The sequence below is a fragment of the Panthera uncia genome (genome assembly GCF_023721935.1).
Source record: "Panthera uncia isolate 11264 chromosome B3 unlocalized genomic scaffold, Puncia_PCG_1.0 HiC_scaffold_2, whole genome shotgun sequence".
Taxonomy (NCBI): domain Eukaryota; kingdom Metazoa; phylum Chordata; class Mammalia; order Carnivora; family Felidae; genus Panthera; species Panthera uncia.
In genome coordinates, this window is record NW_026057583.1 from 805,980 (window position 1) to 824,680 (window position 18,701).

Sequence of the window (18,701 nt, forward strand, 5' to 3'; positions counted from 1 at the left end):
GTGAAGTCGTATGATTTTTGTCTTTGACTAATTTCACTTAGCATAATACCCTCCAGTTCCATCCACGTGGTTGCAAATGGCAAGATTTCCTTCTTTTTGATTGCCGAGTAATACTCCATTGTATGTATATGCCACATCTTCTTTATCCATTCAGCCATCGATGGACATTTGGGCTCTTTCCATACTTTGGCTATTGTCGATAGTGCTGCTAAAAACATGGGGGTGCATGTGTCCCTTTGAAACAGCACACCTGTATCCCGTGGATAAATGCCTAGTAGTGCAATTGCTGGGTCATAAGGTAGTTCTATTTTTAGTTTTTGGAGGAACCTCCATACTGTTTTCCAGAGTGGCTGCACCAGCTTGCATTCCCATCATTCTTTCTTTCTTAATGTTTGTTTATTAATTTGAGAGAGAGAAAGAGAGAGGATGCGGGGGGAGGGGCAGAGGGAGAGGAAGAGAGAGAGAATCCCAAGCAGGCCCTGCACTCAACGCAGATAGGAGGCTCGATCCCACCACCGTGAGATCATGATCTGAGCCGAAATCAAGAGTGGATGCTTAACCGACTGAACCACCCAGGTGCCCCAAAAATAAAATCCTAAAAACAAAAACCAAAAAAACCCTTCCTTCTGTTCATAAAATCCAGACTAAATTTTCTAAAAGGGACCCACAAGTTCAGCTGCCCATTTCCCAGACTCTTCTGTCTCTGTCTCTGACTCTTCCCTTCTGTCACGGTGGTCCAGCCACTCTGGGCTTCATCCAGCCTCTCCACCACAGGCCCTTTGCACATGCTGTTCCTGCTGCCTGAATCACCTTTTCCTCCCTCTTTCCCCACCTATGTCCTAGTCATCCTTCAAGTCTTCCTCAGAGAAGCCACCTCAACCTCCCTGACCAGGTCAGGTCCCCCTAGTTCCATGAGTTCCATTCGTTCCCATTAGTCCCCATTAGTCCCACGAACCTCTTCTTCAAAGCTCCATAACTCAGTGCAGTTTTTTCCATTTGATCGAATGGTGAAGACCCGAGTCCTGCCTGTCTCTCCCGGCAGCTGCGGTCCCCATCAGCCCTGCCACAGTGCCTGGCTCACACTAGGTGCTGCACACACGTTTGTTGAGTGACTGCACACACGCACGAACAGGTGAACGCGTGAGTCGTTTCAGGAGTCCCTCCTTACTGAAGGCTTTCTAGCCCGTTTCCAGCCCTGTCGCTGCCCCCACCCTTGCCTGGGGAGCACTGCCTGCCCCCTTCTCTGCACCTTCCTCCAACCATGGCAGACTGGGGCCAAATGCATCCCAGGGCTCCATCAGCTTGTAAATTCCCGAGGAACCTCACGTGGCTGGCACTCCCCGCCCTGGCTCGGGTCTTTCATCCCCTGAGCCTGGGCGAGGGCTTCATAAGTGAAGGGACGCGGAGATCAGTTCACTCACGTGTAACTGCCAGAAGGAATGACTGCCACCGTCATCTGGCCAGGGGACGCGAGGTCTGAGTGCAGGGTCTGCGGGGGAACCCTGGGTGCCCACCTCCCAGACTGAGGGTGTTCTGAGCCCTTGGCATCTCCCTCCTTCCACAGAGACATGCCGACAGGGCTCGGGCCCGGGCGGTGTGGACCTCCCACCGCCACGGCCGGGAGCCACCCCCTCAGGCCCAGGCTGCGCTAATGGGAAGCCAAGAGCCCAAGAGAAAGCTCCAGCTGGGGCATGGTGACAGGGAACTGCGGCTCCCAAGGGTGACGTGTCACGTGCTCCCGATCTCCTACCATCAGGACTAGGATTCGCCTAGGGAGGCCATCTTTATCGTAACCCCGGAGGCTGGCATCCAGGGCCACGTGTCCCCCTGAACTGAGTTTCACTCTGTCTCCGACTGGGCCTGCAGCCCCCTCCCACCTTTGTAGCAGAAAGTCCCGACAGCCCACTTGGCCGAGTCCCTCCTCCAAACAAAATCCCTCCTCCTCCCGCCCGGCCCAGTGTGGTCTCTTCCTGTTTGCTTTGGACACGGACCGCAGGCCCAGCTGGCTAGAATCTTTACCCTTTTGGAAAGAGCCTCCAATTCTCAAAGCTGGTGCAGCAGGCAGCCTCCTGCCCTGTGATAAGGGGTCTCCGCTCCGGGGGCTCAGAGAGGGCATGATCCGTGGCTCCCACCTGCCATTCCACTGAGAAGCCCCCCCCTGCCGTGGCCCAAGCCCGGCCGTCTTCACACCCCACTGGGTCGTGGTGGCAAGTGCCCAACCTCACCCAGCCTCGCCACACGCCTCAGCAGAAGGATCTTCCTTTCCCGCTCGAACCGGGTCTCCGGCTCCTTCTTGTCTGCGGAATGAAACCTCAGACCTTCTGTGAACTGCACCCTCTGGCCTCTCCTCTTTCCAATGCCTAGTGTGGCTCCAGCCGCAGGCATTTCCCACACCTTTCCATACCTCGGCGGCTTTACTCATCCTGCTTCTGCTCCTAGGAGTGCCTTTCCCCTCCCTCCTGTCCAACTCCTACTCATCCTTCAAAGCCCAGCTCACATGTCACTGCCTTCTCGTGCCTGACGGCTCCTCTCCCCTCGGTGCTTCACTGGCCTCTGGGTCACACTTCTAACACAGCACTTACGAATAGGCCATCTTTGTGTCCAAAGACCTGTCCCTAGACCTAAGCCCCCTGAAGGAAGACTCTAATTTTGTAAATCCCTCCATCACGAGCACAGGGCAGGAGCCCAGTAAATATTGGCTAAATCAATGATAACGCACACAATCCCTGCCATGGCTTTTAGGTCTGGCGTGATCCAGCCCCCAAAGATTCTCCGGTCTCATTTCAGGCTTTCTTGCCCTGTCACCCCCCTGGGCTCTGCCCACTGGCCTCTTCCTGTTCCTCAAGCCCACCACATTCTCCCTCTTCTAGCCACATACTTACTGCAACCCCCTCCCCACCAGCAACAAGCTGTTCCTTGGGGCTGGGAGGCTCCTGTCTTTCCCTCACCCATCATCCCGGAGGCTCACTTCAGCGCTGCTGTCCCAGCACAGCCTTCCCGGCCCCCTAAAGACTCTGAGCACCACAGGGATAGTATCCCCCACACCAGGCAGGCACCTAGCACAGCCAGCAGGTGATGCATGTTTGTGGAATGGATACATCACTAAGAAAACGAGACCGTGGTTAAAGATGGAACTCAGTGTAATTCGGACACTCGATCCTCAGGGCAGATTGCCCCCCACCCCCCACACCTCACCTTCTTCTTGGGCTCCTGGGTCATACGTACAGACCACCTTTGTGAGTTTTGCCAAATTTTGATCCTCTTGTGTATTATTCACTTAATATCTTTCCTTAACTCCATCCACTACTTAACTCTACTTCTGGGCAATAATGACCATGAACTCATGGTTAGATGTGTTATCGTTTTTCCGATACACATTTTAATTGAAGATTATTGACTTAAAACCTATTCATCCAGGTGGCCCCTAAAATCATCTTGCATAAGTGCACTCACTCTGGAAATCCTTGTTCCACCCTGTGTGATCCTAGGGGTGGTGTTCCCTGCGGGCTGTCTTTGGAGTGGGACCTTTCTGCAGGGGAGCAAAATGTGTGTTCCTTCTACTGTTAATCTCTTTTTTTATTTGTTTATTTATTTTTTGAGTTTGCTTTTTTGGGAGAGAGAGAGAGAGAGAGATTGAGCAGGCAAGGGGCAGAGAAAGAGGGAGAGAGAGGATCTCAAGCAGGCTCCACATGGTCACCGCCTGATGCGGGGCTCGAACCCACAAACTGTGAGATCATGACCTGAGCTGAAATCAAGAGCGGGACACTTAACCGACAGAGCCACCCAGGTGCCCCCTTTTACCATTAATCTCTTGATGGGGGAGAAGCTGAGGACCTCCAGCCCCATCTCAACCAAAGCAGCCCTCCTATGGCTATCTATATTTTGGTCTAGAGAACAAAGGTTCTTCTAAATTAAAAATAAAATAAAATTAAGGTTGACAACTTGGAGAATATTTAAGCCAGAGCCACACGTGCAGGAGACCTCAGCTAAACAAGTAAAAGTCACCTTTGTCTCAGATGTGGGGGTACAAGCTGCCTCCTATTCAAACATGGAAACACCAGGAGCCTGGGAGGGGGCGTGGTGGGGAGACCCCAGGACCAGCAGCCGGGTGCGATCTAGGCTCCCTCACAGACCCCTCGGTAAGCCGCTTCTCAGTGCTCGCTCAGTTTCCCCATCACCTGCAGGGCTGGGCAGGCTGGGTTCTAGGGACAATCTGAAGTCCATCTGTCTGTCCTGAAGGAACAGTGAGTGGGAGGCAGGGACGCAGCTAGGGCCCCAGCACAGGGCACGCTCTGGCCCCTCAAGGCCCTGGCCTACTCCCAGACTTCCGAGGCCTCAATCCACAGCTGCATGAGGCTGGGTGTGGGCCAGCCCCCCAGGGTGCTTCCTCTGGGAGCATCAGACGTTGTTCATCCTGTGAGAACCTCAGAAGGGCCCTAATGGGAAGTCAGCTCCCGCTACAGATTTCTAGCCCCATGTAGGGCACTCAGGAGGGAAGGAGCAGAGAGGCCTTGTGGGGGTGTGCGGGGTGGGGGGGCACTCTGGCCTGTGGCTCTTGCCTGGCAACTGCTATCTGTGTAACTGAGCACCTACTGTGTGCCCCACCAGGATAATCACCACCAGTGGGCTGCTGAGGAAGCCAAAGCGCCGAGAGAGATTAAGTGACTCGCCCAAGGTCACACGGCTACTTAGTGGCAGCTTTTACAGGCTCAACTACGTAAGCATCCTCCCAACCTCCTACCCGGGCCCCTATTGGCTCCGGTGCAGTGCCCAGGAAATGTTAGGGACCCCGGGAGGGAGGAGACAAACACCTTTTAGCATAACAACACATGATAGACAGCAAGTTACAGAAGGCAGATCTCGGCAGGATGAAAGGTCCGATCGTCAGTTAGGGGAATGGTGTCCCGTCTGGATTTTCTAGGCACAGTAAGGGGCAAGGAGCTGCAGTGGCTGAGAGATTGAAAATCTGATGGAAGCCAGCCTGAGGGCTCTGCGAAAGGGCTAGGAGCCCCAGGCCTCCAGGACAGGAAGCTGGGGGGAGGGGGGCGGGGGGGGGGGAGGGGGGGTTCTAGAAAGGGGGGATGGGGGGGGGGGGGGGGGGGGGGGGGGGGGGGGAAGGGTGGTTCTAGAAAGTGGAACTTCTTGGCAATAGGTTAGTGCTCGGGGGCTGCCTGCGGAGGCCCCTGGCCCAACCTCCATGGGTGCAGCTGAAGCCACTGTAGGGTTGTTGATGACAGACACCTAGGGTTGGGACCAGGCAGGTGGTGATGGCTGACGGCTGACGCGGAGGAAGGCACCAGGGGACTTCAGTGTGAACAGCTCGCCCACCACCCCTGCCATCCCTCAGACCGTCCAGGAGCCCCCAGCAAGGGGGCCTGGACCTTCCACTAGAGCCACAAGCCCTGGAACCACGCCCAGTTCCAACCCCCACTCTCCCCACCACCACCCCTTCCAATGTGGGGACCCCTGCCGTCTCTCCAGACTGCTGAGCAGTAAAACTTCAGGGGCGCCTGGGTGGCTCAGATGGTTGAGTGTCCGACTTCACTCGGGTCATGATCTCACGGTTCGTGGGTTCAAGCCCTGGTCCGGCTCTGTGCTGACAGCTGACAGCTCAGAGCCTGGAGCCTGCTTTGGATTCTGTCTCTCCCTCTCTCTCTGCCCTTCCCCTGCTCGTGCTCTGTCTCTCAAAAATGAATAACTGTTAAAAAAAAAAAACAAAGTTTCAAAAGCAAGCAAACAAACTTCAAGCAGAGGGGCTGGAGGACCTGACTTAGAGATGTGGGAGTGGTAAGAGACTGGGGTGGGGGAGGTGGGAATCCAAGGAGGGGGCTGGGCTGCCGCACTCAGCTGGGCCTGTTCCCCACCTGCGAAATGGAAGCAGCTTAACTTTCTTCTGCAGGTGGTCTAGCCTTAACTCCAAGGCTTCACAGGGAAGCGGGTGAGCGGGCCCTAAGATCACAGCAGGATCTCTGCCAAAGGCATTCCTCGCACTTCTGGGGGCGGGGCCCCGGGGACGGGACAGCAGGCACCCAGCCGGGCCACCGAGGTGCAGCAAGGAGTCCCTGAAGCAGCCCGAGAAGCTGGCCAAGGAGGCGGCCGAGAGAAGGCACTCCAGCAGAAGTGGAGAGAGACGGGCAGGACACACACATCAGGAGCTGAACACGAAGCCGCGGGGAAGGGCCCCCTGGCCACAGGTGGAATGAAGAAATCTGGCCCAAGTAAGCCCTTCCTGTGCCTGGGGCCCTGGCGATCCTTCATTGCATTCCTGCTGAAACATCTGGGTCCCCTGCCACAGCATCTGCTGCCACCTACATCTAGAGCGAAGGGTCGTCCTGGAAGCTGCTGCACATTTAGGAATAATCTTTTGTAAAAAGAAGAGGAGGAGGAGGAGGAGGGGCGGGAGAAAAGAAGAGAAGAGAAAAGCAGAAGAAAACAGAAAAGAAAAAAAGAAAGAAAAGAAAAAAGACAAGAAAGGAAGAAAAGTTTTCGCTCTCCCTGGGCCTCAGTGTGCCGGACGGAGAAGGGGGCGTCGGCAGCAGACGTGGGGTCCTCTGCCGGCGTCGCGGTCCCTGCCTGACTCCTGCTGCCGCCGCGCAGCCCCTCCGCGCCCGCAGCCCCGCCCCCGCAGCATCCCGCACCTGCCCCGCCGGCTCGCGGCCCCCCACCCTCCCCACGGCCCCGCCGCCGCCCCGCACCCCCTGCGCGCCCGCAGCCCCGCCCCCGCCCCGCACCCCCTCCGCGCCCGCAGCCCTCCACCGCGCTGCACTTGCCCGAGGGACCCGCACGGGCGCTCGACCCAGGCCGGCTGGGAGCCTCCTCCCCGACGACGTCCAGGAGCCAGGCCGCCACCGAAAACCGCCCCACCAGGACCTGACTCCTCCTCTCCCCGTCTGTTTAAAAGGGAAGTAACCTGACCCGACCACTACTCCTCCCGGTTAACCCCTTCCAGGCCACGCGCCCGCCCCCGGCTCCGCCCGGACTCCTCCCGCGCCCGCCCCCGCCGCCCGCAGCCTCCAATCGCCCTTGGGTTCCTGGTCCCCCGCACCCTCCCCTCCCCCACCCACCCCCACCGAGTCCCCCTGGGGCCCCGCAGCCTCAGCGCCCCGCCCCTCCACATCTGGACTGAAGTTGCCACCGAAGGAGGGACACAGAGCCTCCTCGCCTTTGGAGTTGTGGGTGGGGAGAGAGAGGCCCTGTCACCCAGAAAGAAAACAGATCGCTGAATCTCGCCAGCATATATATATTTTAAGAGTCAACATATATGTCCTAATGTTTTTATTTATTTTGAGAGAGAGAGAGAGAGAGAGAGAGAGCACAAGCAGGGCAGGGGCGAGAGAGAGTGAGAGAGACAGAATCCCAGGCAGGCTTCGTTCGCGCTGTCAGCGTGGAGCCTGACATCAGGCTGGATCTCAGGAGCCTTGCGATCGTGACCTGAGCTGAAATCGAGTCGGACTCGTAAGGACTAAGCCACCCAGGCGCCCCTTGCCAGGACATAATTTAACTTTGGTGATGCCTGGGGCTCATCATCAGAAGGCAGAGAAGAAGCAGGGTTCAGCAAATAAATAAATACATAAATACATAAATAAAATAGCAATTAAAAAATAAAAATAAAAATACCAGAGCCAGGAGTATGCACATATGCACTTCTCGTTCAGATTCGGCTTCCAGAAGCTGTGCAGCCACGGCTGGGCCTTCTTCTCTGGGCATCTTTTCACTGGACAGTCCCTGGTGAGACTGGCTATTCCTTTCCTCTGGCTGCTGCAACAAATTAACACAAACTGAAAACAATGCACATTTAGTACCTTACGGTTCTCTCTAGACTAAACTCAGCGGTGTCCACAGGGCCTCCTTCTGGAGGGTCTACAGAGTATCCATTTATTGCCTCTTCAGGCTTCCAGAGGCCGCCCACATTCCTTGTTTCGTTTCGGCCACCATTTTCAAAGCCGGCGATGGCCGGCCTTCCTGCCCTTGGATCCGTCCAACACTGACTCTTCTTCTGCCTCCTGCTTCTACTTCTGAGATCCCGGTAGTTACATTGTCCACCGAGAGAATCCCAAATAATCGCCCCATTTTAAGTTCAGCTGATTAGCAGTTTTAATTCCATCTGCAACTTCAGGGGCCCTTTGGCACGTAGCATGACAGTGGTCACGGTTTCTGGGGATTAGGACGAGGACGTCTCTGGGGAGGAGGGCAGCATTCTGCGTATACAAGATGTTCAAGGTGCCTGCCAGAGTCTCAGGTTTAGAAGCACATTTAGAGATCAGCCCGTCTCATCTGCTCTCCTTATCTGTCCTGGGAGCTGTGGGACAGTTAAGCACTTCACCGCATGGTCCGGGCCCGTTGCTGCTTGACCCCATTTCATTATACTTTCACTTGCTCTTCCTTGGAAACTGCACAGTGGACCAGGGTACCCCTATGCAGCAGTCTTGCTTCCCCTTCCTAATTTGTTCCTGTGCTGTTAACAGCCAGCTCACAAGTTTAGTGGAATGTAGAACTGTGCGTAAAGTAAGAGTAGGCAGGCTCTGAGTGAGGCCCAGCAGCTGGTCTGGGTTTTCCTTCTCTCTCTCTCCCCGGGTCTCATCCTGCCCCCGTCCCCTCCTCCAGCATATTTCTCATAATCTGCTCTCCGGCCCCAGAAGCCAAGGAAAGATTCAATCAGGGCAGGAGAGAATCTTCTGCCCTGGGTCCCTTTGCTCCGCCTTAGGCCCCGAGGGCATTTGGAGAAGAATAAACATATGCCTCTGCAGCAGGAGAGTGCAGCCCAACTTTCTGGAGGGTAGTTTGGGGACAGGAATGAAGGTCACTTTCAGGAATTTAGCCTAATGAAATAGAATATTTATGGACAAGGCCCTTCGCTGCAGCGTGACTTCTATAATTCAGGAAAATCGGAAATAGCCTACACGTTCAGCTGTAGGTGACTGGTGACATAAATTATGGTCTTCCCGTGCGAGGAAATACTACTCCACCATGAAAAACAAATCATGTTTTATAACTACTGAATGAACCCATGGGAGAACTAAAAAACAGCACCACCACTAACAACAAATCCCGGAGTGGGGAAGGCCTTCCTAAGTATGACCCAAAACCTGAAGGCTCAAAAGATTGATAAATTTGAGTTCGTAAAAAAGTTAAAATTTCTGCCTCGCACGAACTACCACAAGTCAACAGAAAACCTTGAAACTGGGGAGTGAGGGGCTGCGGGTCATAACAAAGGCAGAGGGATGATTTCTCTAATATATAAAGGGCTCCCACAAATCGTTTTTAAATGAACCCACAATGACGCAAATCGGGGGCGGGGGGCGGGGGGCTGCGGAATAGGCAAAGAATATGAAGAAACAGTAGGGAAAGGGGAAACTCAAAGGAACTCTTAAACGTGTGAAAAGATGCTCAACAACTCTCCTAAAAGGATAAACGAAAACTTGATCTCCAAAGATACTCTGGTTGACATCGGATGGGCAGAGACAACAAGGTTTGGTCACACACGAGGTTTGCGGGGTTGGGGCGGGGGACACGGACGCCCTCCTGCCCGGCTGGCTGGTGCGTAAACTGATAAACCCCTGACGGAAGGAATTTGGCAATATTTAGCGAACATAGAAACACACGTACCCTTTGACTCAGCACTTCCACTCCTAGAGATTTATCTTACCGATATCCTCACCCACAAGTGCGATGGTGAATGCAGGCTTTTCACGTGCAGAACCGTCTGTAGCTGGGAGGAACCTACCACCAGCAGCGGTAGGATCAGGGTCGCTGAACCCTTCCTTTGTGTCCCTGCAATGGGATGTATGGAGCGATAAAAAAGAAGGAGGATGCTTACCTAGAACAATCTCCAAGGCACGCTGTTAAGGAACGAGAATAACAAATAAAAATGTGTTTAGAACCAAATACACAGACCATTGTTTACGTGGATTGCCAATTGTGTTTTAAGCAGGAGAAAGCACACAATTCGCTTTTACACGTGTAAGTAATGACTGAAGATACGCAAGACGTTGATAAGACTGGTGGTTTTCCAGGAAGGGAACGGGGCAGCCCGAGAACAGGATAGAAAACAGATTTTTCCATGCTTGCTTTTGTCCTTTTGAATGTCTAGCCGTGTGCATATGCTGTCTATTCAAACGTAAATAAAAAGTGCAAGACAAAAAGACCAGAGGATTAACAGATTTTACGATATAAATTTTTTTTTGACTTTTATATGTTTATGGATGAAAAGACTTGATGTCTGGGGTTTGCTTTGAAATAATCCAGGTGCGGTGGGGAAGTCAGGGCTGACTGCCCAATACAGCGTGATTTAAAATAGGGGGAAATCGAAGACAGTCTTAATGCTCAGCCAGTGCGGATTGGTTCAATAAATTACGGTCCTCCGTGTGAAAAAATGCTACGCCATCATTCACAAAATAACAAATCATGTTTTAGAAGTAGTGGAAGAATCTTTTTTTGTTTTGCTAATAGCCTTAGACTGGAAAGACCTTTCTAAGAATTATACAAAGCCCAAAAGTCACAAAAGGAAAGACTAAGAAATTCGACTGCGTAAAAGCAAAAAAAAATCTCTGCACTGCAAAAAGCGACATCCAAAGGAAAATTCTATACTGGGGGGGAGAAATTAACCTTGCCTTGATCACTGTTGGAGCTCGAAGATGGGGACACGGGGAGTTCACTGAACTCTTCTTACTACTTTTGAGTATGTTTTCAAATTTCTGTAATAAAAAGTTAAAAATGGGGGCACCTAGGTGACTCTGTTGAGCACCCGACTCTTGGTTTCGGTTCAGGTCATGATCCCAGGGGTGTGGGATCGAGCCCCATGTCGTGCTCCGCCCTGAGCGTGCTTGAGATTCTCTCTCTCTCTCTCTCTCTCTCTCTCTCTCTCTCCTTCAGCCCTCTCCCTGGCTCTCTCTGTTAAAAAAAAAAAGAAAGAAAGAAACCAGGACAAAGGACTAGATTCAAAAACTCATAGTGGAGGAAATAAAAAAGGCCAATTGACATATGAAAAGTCATTCAACCTCAGCTGTATTCAGGAAACACAATTTCAAAACAATGAGAGGTCAGGTTTTGCCCAGGAGGCTGGCAGAGGTTTAGACAATGCACCACACCTACAGTTAGCCAGGGTGCGGTGACCCGGTGACACCAGCTCCTAGCACACTTGTCAATTGCCCTGATTGCTCGAGAAAGTAAAATTAAAAATCAAAAACGTAAGGATGTGTAGGGGGAGGTTTATTGAAGTATTCCTTGTCATAGGGGGAGCAACAACAAAAAAAAGGTCAAAGTGTCCGTAGGGGGCCATTTAAACAAATTATCAAACATCCACGGGAAGCACTACACAGCAGTTAGAATGAGTTAATGCCGTATACTTACCTTGGGATGATGTCTGTGTATATTTTTTTTTGAGTTTTTTTTTTAATCTTTTATTTATTTTTGAGAGAGAGACACAGAGTGAGAGCAGGGGAGGAACAGAGAGAGAGAGGGAGACACAGAATCGGAAGCAGGCTCCAGGCTCTGAGCTGTCAGCACAGAGCCCGACGCGGGGCTCGAACCCACGAACCGTGAGATCGTGACCTGAGCCGAAGTCGGACGGTTAACCGACTGAGCCACCCAGGCGCCCCGATGTCTGTGTATATTTTTAAGTAAAAAAGAAAAAGCAAGTGCTACAGGAACACAGTTACTTTGTTTCATCTTCCTAAGAACTCTCTCGGGGCATGAATACTCCTGCCTGCGGTGTCACGAGTGTTGGGACGAGTGGAAAGGCATGTGCCCAGTGATTAACCTGGGTGTTCTCAGTGAGGCCGGCTGGTGTCAGGGGGTGGGAGGGGGGGCAGGGAGACTGACGTTGCTTTCTTAGACGCTTGTGTTCTCTTTACACCGGAGAACAAACACACACTAATTTTGTAGCGACAACCACCCAAACCAGTCAAATGCTACTTACAAACGGGAAGGATAGATGACAGCGTTGGGGAAGGGGGAGATGGGAGGGGTCAGGCCCTGCCCAGCCCGCGTGGGGCCCCTCCGTGGCTCTGAGGCTTCTGGGCAGGGCCCTGGTGGGGAGTACTGGCTGTCAGGGTGGGCCAGGGACCAGGGCAATCCCTTCAAGGTCTCCATCTCCCCGTGAGTTCAGAAGTAGGGTGGGAGTAGGCAGGAGAGGGGTGGAGACTCCCGGGGTTCCCCAGCCTTGAGCACCGGGAGCACTCCCCTTCTCTTCCCTCAGTGTCCCTTCCCTACACACTCCTTCCTCTCCCGGGGGAACAATCGATCGATGGATCGTGTCCTTGAACGGAACACCTGCTGTGAGCAGGTGATTCAGCTCCCGGCTCTGGGAGACAGTGAAGAGAGAAAGGGTTACACTTCTTCATTCACTCATCTGGTCGGTCAGTCAGTCAACAAATGTTTGAGGAGCCCACACTGTGTGGGGGCACCACGCCTGGCTCTGTGGACACAGGTGGCACCTGTTCTAAGGGACCCGTGGTCTACCTGGGCAACAGTAGCAGGGATGATGAACTCCCAGGGTGCAGGGGCCGGATCTGTACTGCTTTCCGCCGCGCCCCAGTGCCTAGCACGGGACTTGGCGCTTACCGAGTGAATGTAGGAACCAAATTCCACACTATTGTCATGATGGTGGCAGGAGGTCTGCTCTGTGCCTGGGGAAGGGCAGCGAGCAGGGAGAGCTATCTGGGCTGAGTCTTGAGGACTGAGTTGAATTAACCTAACAGGCAGATGGAGGAAGGTTGTTCCTGAGCAGAGGGACCGGTATCTGTAAAGGCAGGGGGTCAAGTGTCCGGTGGGGCACAAGGCTGGGGCAGGTGAGGACAGGACATGAGAGCCTTGGATGCCACGATAAGGATTTTAGGCTCTACTCCTCGTGGACGCCGAGTCCCTGATGACTTTTGAGCAACTCTGGGACCAGCGTGGAGGGGAGTCGGGTGGGAGGCAGGGAGAGCGTTGGGAGGGGGCTCAGGCTCTCCAGAGGCTGGAGAAACCCAGCAGCGGAGGCAGGGGCTTCGCGGAAGGGGCTTGATAACCAGGAACTGCGGGCTTGAGGAGGTAGGTGTCCGGAGAGGGAGGACAATCCAGAGGGGCCGCTAGGGCTGGGATTTTATGATTATGATTTCTCATTGCTGCTGTTTTCAAGAAGTCAGTTTGGGTTTTATTATAAAATTGATTAAAAACACACTGTTTGGGGGAACGCCTAGGGGGCTCGGTCGCTTGACCTGAGACTTCGGCTCGGGTCAAGATCTCACTGTTTGTGAGTTCGAGCCCCGCGTCGGGCTCTGCGCTGACGGCTCGGAGCCTGGAGCCTGGAGCCCGGAGCCCACTTCGGATTCTGTGTCTCCCTCTCTCTCTGCCCCTCCCCCGCTTGCACTCTGTCTCTGTCTCTTTCAAAAATAAATAAACATTTTTAAAAATCTTTAAAAAAACACACAAAAAAACACATTGTTTGGGGAAAAAAAGGAGGACAAAGAGCGGCTTTGAGAGCAAACTCTGTTGGCCAGGCAGGAAGCAGGAAAGGACTTTTGATGTGGAGCTGGGCCCGGCAGGGTCCTGGGCCTCGGAAGGGACAGGACTGACCAGAGCACAGTGGGAGGGACAGAGGCCCCCAGGCGGGGTGAGAAGGGACAGGCAGGCAGGGCGGGGAGGCAGAGTGAGTCCCGCACCCCTGGGTGGGCTCCCATTCCAGTGCTGCCTCAGCACCCGACTCACGGGGGGGCCTCCCCAGGGCAGGCAGGGCGCTCAGTAGGAGGCCAGCTTTGCAGCCAGACGCTCGGCTTCCAGTCGGGGTCTGATGCATACAAGTGACGTAACTGACTTTGAGTGCTTACTTGCCGAGGAAGCTTCACCTTCCTCATCTGTAAAATGGGCACAGTCCCTCATGAAGCGCATAGGGAGCCCTCCGTAAAGACCCTACCATGCAAATGTCCGCCTTTGCCCGCTTTGGCAAGTTTCGTGCCCCCTCTGGCCATGCCTCTTCCTGGGGCCAACGGCCTTGTTCCCAGCAATCCCCAGCTCTGGGGTATCCCCATGTGCCTTCTCAGCCGTCCCTCCCGCATCCTTTCCCGGGCCCTGCTATCTCTTGAAAGTGCCCTTTCCTGAATCCCCATCATCCCTCTGAGAGCTCCGGGCCTCCGCCCCCCTCCCGCCCCGGGTCTTGTCCATCCGTCAGGCCTTCCTGTGCCCACCCCACCCCCCACCCCCACCGCCTGAGCCCACCCAAGGCTACGAGGCAGCCCGCTCCCTGGCTCCCCCTCCCTCTGCCCCCCTGCCAGTCTGCAAACCTCCTTTCCCCGCCCAGGCGCCGCCCTGTGCAGTGGAGGAAAACGCGGGTTTTCGCCTCCACTGTGTTGGTTTCTTCTGGCTTCAGTAACAAATGATCACAAACCGGGTGGCTTAAAACAATAGAAACTTACTGTCTCCCCGTTTGGAGGCCAGATGTCTGAGATCCAGGCGTCGGCAGGCCCACGCTCCCTCCGAGGCTCTAGGCAAGGATCCTCAGCGCTTCCGGCTTCTGGTGGCTCCGGGTGGACCTTGCCTGGTGGCTGTGTCCCTCTGACCTCCCCCTCTGTGGTCACAGGGATTTCTCCTCTGTGTGTCTCTTATGAGGACACTTGTCATTGGAATGGGGGCTTCCCTAAGTGATCCAAGATGACCTCATGTCCAGGATTTTCACTTAATTATATCAAACATCCTTTTCCCAAATAAGGTCACATTCACAGATTCTGGGGACTAAGACATAGACATCTTTTGGAGGGCCACCATTCAACCCACCCCTTAGCCTCTTCCAGGCCAGCCTCGGCCCAGTGCCATGTGGCTTCCCTAGAGCATAGCGACCCCTCCCTCCACACCCCACACCACAGCCTCCCTGCTTCCAGCATCTTCCCACGTGCCCTGGGGACCAGGGAGGCCTCCTCCTCTTGCTCTGGCAGCCTGAGACCTTTTCTAGAATTCTCTCTTTTGCAAACCCCAGATGTTGAACAGTCTAACCCCTTCTCAACCCAGGGGCCTCTCCATTCACACCCTCCACTGACCTGCTGAGAGGCCCTCAGGCTGCACCATCCAGGCACTTGTCAGAGCCCCGGGCCGCCCAGCCTCACCCCGAGCGCTCCAGGGCTCCCAAGAATATCCTCAAGCTGCTTTGGGAAAGAGGACCCCCACCCTTGGCCTGGGTCTCCCTGGCACTCGGAGCTGCATAAAATGTGGTCCCCAAGACTGTCTGTCCACAGGAGAGGTGAGGCCATGGGCCTGCTGGTCCCTGAAGCCCACTCGAGGCTTCCGGGGTGTCTGGGGTCTGCACCTCCCTGGGGGTTTCAGGAAAGAGACCAGACCCTGTGTCCGACACCGGGGACAGAGTATGGACAGTGATCATTAAGGGTCAGGCTTTGTATCCCGGTCGTGACAATTTATTAGCCGAGCGACTGGGCAGGTAGCTCCTCCGTGCCTCAGTTTCCTCATCTGCCAACAGTCATAGCACTTTGCCTCACAGGGTGTGGTGAGGGTTAAGTGGGAGAATACACAAAACACTCACCAGGCAGCAGGGCGCAGAGGCCCTAGCCATCTTATCATTGTTATGACAGGCAGCCCTGGGCCTCGGCCTCCGGCTTTCCTGCCCCACCCTTCACGTGCCGGTCAGGGGCCAGACAGTAGGGCTCGGTGACCCGTTGGTTAAATGTGTAACGACTGGCAGGTGGTGGGGGTGAGGGGTTAGCCCCGCTTTAGCGTCTTCCGATCTCTGGGGCATAAATAACCCCACCACTTCTGAGTTCCATCCCCCACGCGAGGCAGAGTTGGGCACAGACGCTGAGGGCACGGCCTTGCAGACTGCCCCACCGCAGGGACGCCGTCGGCGTGCTGGGCCTCACGTGACACCACTCAGGCGTGGGGACGTAATGAAGAAGCCATGAGCTTTGAGTAGTGCCTTTGGTTTTCAATATACTTTATTTAGTTGTAAGCATACATAATTTAATTTTTTAAAAGATTTATTTTATTTTTAAGTAATCTCTATGCCCAACGTGGAGCTCGAATTTATAACCCTGTGATCAAGGGTTGCATTCTCTACCAACTGAGCCAGCCGGGCACCCTTTTTTTTTTTTTTTTTAAGATTTTATATAATTTTATGTCTATCTATCTATCTATCTATCTATCGAGAGTGCACGTAAGCAGGGAAGGGCCAGAGAGAGAGAGAGAGAGGGAGAATCAGCGAGGACCCCGACGTAGGGCTCGATCCCACGAACCGCGAGATCACGACCGGAGCCGAAATCGGGAGTCAGACGCTTCACCGACTGAGCCCCCCTTCACCGGCGCCCCCCGAAGTTTCTTCTTAGAAGTGGCACATCTCACTTACGGTCAGGCCACCAAAGCAGATCAGGTTGCCCAGCTTGATGGCGGAGTTACGCGGAGTGCCGTGTTCCCCCGGAGCGGAGAGAGGCGATAGGTCTTTCGAACGGTGATAATGTCCACCGCAGCTGCTTTCCCTGTTATTATCATTATCATTGTTTCTGCTCAACCCCTCCCGCGGGTTGGAGATGACGCGAAGGCTCCACAGACACACGGTCCGGCCTCCTGGCCCAGGCACCGTCGCCCCGGACTGGGCTCCCTCCTCTCCACCGACAGTCTTCCCATCCACCAGTGCCCGGTTCGCGGTTTGGGAAATGCAGAGATTAGGGAAGTCCACCAGGCCCCACATCTCTTATCCTTGGCCCCAGCCCACTCCGCACCCTTCCCGATTCCCACTGAGACCCAGAAACCCTCCTGCCACGGCCCCCGCTCTCCCAATGGCTCTCTGAGCACGCAGCTTCCCTTCCCTCCCGTGGCCCGGAACCTCCACAGGCTTTGCCCGCTGCGTCTTCTCTCTTCTTGCTCTGCTCCCCAAACCTAACTTACCCTCCACCCCGGTTCCTGCTCCTCCCGCGGGGCCCGACAAGAGAGGCCCGCACTGGCCGCACGGCCGCCCCGGGGCCCTGGTCACCACACCCATCAACGCTGCACGATGAGCCCCAAGACTTGTCAGCTCTAACCCCACGATGTCCCGCGCGTCGTCCGCATCTGCCTCCAGGGTCCCGCCCTGGCCCGGTCTGGGCCGCCACGGAAGGCCTCCTGGGATTCTTTCCCTCCCTCTTCACCCACTCTCTGTGCGAAAGCCAGACTGCAAAACTGGACCCGTAACCACCCTCCCCGTGCACAACACACACGCACAGCCGCTCGCCGGCTTCCTGCTTGTCTTCAGGACAGGCTCGCAAGGTCCCAGCGCTGGTCACCTCCCCGGCCTCGCTGTCTCCACACCTGCTCTGGCTGCTGGCCGACCCTTACGCTCCCTGGCCGCCTGGCCTCTGTGGGGAGCTGGCTAATTCCGAGATGAAGGAGCTGAGCCGTGTGGTCCCGGGGGTCTCTCCCACCTCCCGCAAACGAGCTCAGAGCCCCCTGGATGGTGGCGCCAGCTCTGTCTACTGAGGGCCGAGGACTCGTGGGTCTCTTCCCGGCTGGGAGGGTAGGGGAGGGGAGGGGTGGTGTGGGAGAGACCAGCCAGTGACAACACCGACCTCACGTTTATTCAGCTCATACCGTGAGCCACTGGTCCCAAGTGCTTCCGATGCATTTTTTTTTTCTTCCTTAAACCCATGTTATTTGCTGTCGAAGTGTAACAAAACCTGGAGGAACCCACGAAATCATAAGTGAAGAGCCCGTGGAAGCTTCACAGAGTGCACACGTAAGGGGAAGCAGCGTCCGGATCAAGGGAGGGGACGTGCCCGACACCCCGGCAAACCCCCCCCGCCCCGTCTGTCTCTGGCTTTCCAGGAGGACACCCGCTCTCCTGAACATTCACGTCGCCCGTGCCCGCAGGGCAAACACATGAAACCACACAACCTACGTTGTTCTCCTGGCTTCTCACGGCCGGGCGTTCTGTTGCTTGGGTTTATGCACGACGTCACGCGTAGGAGGAGTTGGCTCGCTCTCGGGCCATGTGGCGTTCCAGGCTACTTATTCACTCCTGCCTTCCATTCAGATGGGCATTTGGTTGTTCCTGCTTCTTGGCCATGACGCGCCAGGCCGCCAACATTCCTGTCCGTGTCTTCGGCTTGGACAGGTGCACTCATTTGGCACCGCCGAGTCAAAGGAGGAGCGTGCGTTCACTCCCGCGGGTTCCACAGACGGTTTCCCACCGGCTGCAGAGGAGAGTTCTGCACGAATTCTGCATCCGCACGACTGCCCTCTGCACGCAGTGTGGTGGACAACTGTCTCTGGGACCAGTCCCCTCCGCGTCTGTCCGGGCCCTGGGCCTGGGCGTCACCAATCAGAGGTACCTGCCTAGGACTCTGTGTCTTCAAGGAAGGCCGGCAGGGTCTGTGGCCTCGGGGTCCAGTGTTGACGCTGGAGGTGACACGTTCCAGAGGATTTGTTTCTCCCTGTGTCCCGGCCAGCTTGGTTTGGGGCCTGCCAGAACTTCCCCGTGCTGGGTTGTTTCTATTGTTTGCAACCGAGAACCCCGGGCGATTCAAGGGAGCTATTTTATTCCCATTTCACAGATGAGGAAACAATCACAGGGAGGTCACGGGTGTTGCCCAAGGTCACACAGCTGACCTGGTGGAGCCGGGACTCACACCAAGTTTATACCCCATTTAGGGCTTTCTGTCTAAGCTGATGGGTACTCTCTCGTACACTATGCCTACAACTTGGAGTAGGCGGCTAAATGACTCACTCAAGGTCACACAGAGTCAAGAAGTCAG